Source organism: Belonocnema kinseyi, chromosome 3 (genome assembly GCF_010883055.1).
Source record: "Belonocnema kinseyi isolate 2016_QV_RU_SX_M_011 chromosome 3, B_treatae_v1, whole genome shotgun sequence".
Classification (NCBI taxonomy): Eukaryota; Metazoa; Arthropoda; class Insecta; order Hymenoptera; family Cynipidae; genus Belonocnema; species Belonocnema kinseyi.
This window is the reverse complement of record NC_046659.1, coordinates 146,133,951-146,136,568: the sequence shown is the minus strand read 5'-3', so window position 1 is coordinate 146,136,568 and position 2,618 is coordinate 146,133,951.

Sequence of the window (2,618 nt, the reverse complement as noted above, 5' to 3'; positions counted from 1 at the left end):
TCCTCTATCTAGGTTGGTTGGTTTGGCATGTCGAGCAGGGTAGGAAAACCGGTGCAGATATGTAGCAACAACAGGGCAGGTTAAGTAGACAAAAGCACGGAGGACGATGAGGTAGTAGTGTAGGATAGTATAAGATTAGAAGAAAATGAGCTAAAGGAAGAAGTGGACCAAGTGCTAAAAGAATTTAGGCTAAGGTAGAGATAAAGGAAGTACAGAATGTAGGAAGGGAAGAGCGAAGAGGAGAGATAATGGTACTAGTGAAACTAAAGAAATGGAAATATGAGAGGGACGTGATGACAAAAAAAGGTTGTTATATGGAAGCCCGGAGACAATGGAGGATGATTTGCCTTCGTTAGGATGGAAAAAGCAGTATTAATTGGTAAAAGTAGAGGAAGAAGATATAAAAAAGGGGAAGAAAACATGAGCTAAGCATGGGAGAATACAATTAAACAGGGTATGGTGGGTTTGTTGTGAAGAAAGGGGAGAGATAGAAAGAAATGATCTGTCGGGAAACTAGGAGAGGAAGGAACAACAGATAGAAAAATAAGAAATAGTAAGAAGCAGCGAGAGACAAAAAAAGACAGAAGGGAAGGATGGAAGATATGTCACTGAAATACAGCAGGATTGGAGAGACAGAATAGGGAGCTTATGAGACATTTGGCACAACGAGATGAAGTGATAATGATGAAGACGTGTACAGATGAAAAGGAATGCAAGCGATTAATTGGAACGTTACAAAAAGTTTACAAATTGTAAGTTAAAAATACAAAGAGGATAAATAAGAAGCGCAGAGCAATAGGAGGAATGGTGATGGAAGTGAGAAACGAATGTATGACAGGGAAATAAAAGAAAGAGGGGAGAGGACAAAAAAGAAGAATTAATAGTAGAAAAGTGAAAGATGGAAAGTGAGAAGTGGAAGTTAGTACGCGTTTATGTGAACGAAGATATGCAGGAGAAGGTAGAGAAAGTGAAAGAAATAATAAAGCAAATCAATAAGAGATCAGGCTTATAATATGTAGAGTCTTAATGCGAAAACAGAAGATAGAAATAGATATCAGTAAAATAAAGGACGAACATGAGAGGACCCAGACTTAAGCCCTGTGGTACCCCCGAAGTTTCTGTGGAAATCTCGAAGTACTGCTCTTTTACATGAACTGAGTGCGGTCTGTCGCAAAGATAACTTGTTAGCCAGTATAGTAACATTTCGGGCAAAACCAGGTCCCTGAACTTTGTCATATAAGTACAATGGTCAACGTTATCAAAAGATTTCAAAAAGTAAATAAAAATCGTGTCAACATGTGTTGTTTGAAGCAAGACAAATATTATCAAAAGTGACACTTTAGAATAATTTTTAATAGAATTAGGGATAGTTATTGTTCGGTAGTTTGTTACGTCATTGCGATTTCCATTCTTATGCACCAGTGTTATTCCTTTTTCAATTCAAGTAAAAAGACCCTCTCAGCTACTCTCAGCTACGTAGGACCAGCACTTTTTTGGATTTGAGAAGATCGAATTTCTTCTGTAATTATTATATTTGCCATACGAATTTTCTTATATTGTTTTGCATTGAGCTCTTAATTTGTAGAATTTAAAATATTCCGGTGTTAATTCTGTTTGTCTGTGATAAATATGTGCTACTTTTTGTCTTGCACTAATTTTTTCAGTTCAGAATTAAACCAGGGAGGGTAAGTGGACACTTTAATGGTTTGTAACACACCTACACAAAAAAAGTGTGCGAATCTGGCAAAAAGACACACGTATTCCTATGGATTTGGGGGCGCTGAATTCAAATTCGGATATCAACTTATTTAATATAACTTTACCCAACAGAACCTGACCTCACATAATCTGAATTAATAGAAATTTATTGAACTACACGTAAAGCTCTGAAAGCATATTTTCCCAGTAGCAAATGTGTGCTACATCGAATGGGTCAACGTGACCTGAACCTAGATATAAATCTAACCTAGCCTAACCTAACCTAACCTCACGAAACACAATTAAACTGAACTGTAACTTAAACATTTGCATGTTTAACTTACAGTTCTACATTTAATTGTTACAGAAATTGCCAGGTTAATGAAAATGGGGTCAATTCTGCTTGTAGTTCTAAGTTTCTACAAATGAGTAATGTGCGTCAAAATTTTCAACCACCTGTAGTACAGTGAAATGAATTTTATTGTGTTACAACGGGAACACTTAAGTTAAGATGTGTTGCGTTAAGCAAAATTTCGTTAGGTTCTGTTAAATTAGATTCATTTGTAGGTTAAGATCGAGTTAAACTATTAAATATAGCACACATTGAAGACTGAGAACCGTACGCTTACATAGCTATACGTGTGGTTAAATTTCATTCGGCTAGGTTAGGTTAGATCAGGTTTTGTTAGGGTAGGATACGTTAAACCTATATGTAGGTTAAGCCGAAGCTGAATGAAATGGCACCGCAAACACAAAGGGACAACACAATGAGTTTAATTGTGTAACGTGAAGTTAGGTTATGTGTGATTAGGTTATTTCAAGTTTTTTAGGTTAGGATAGGTTTTACCTCTTTGCAGGTTAAGCCCGAGCTGATTCCAACGGTACCGTAAACACAACCGGGCAACACAATCAGTTTAATT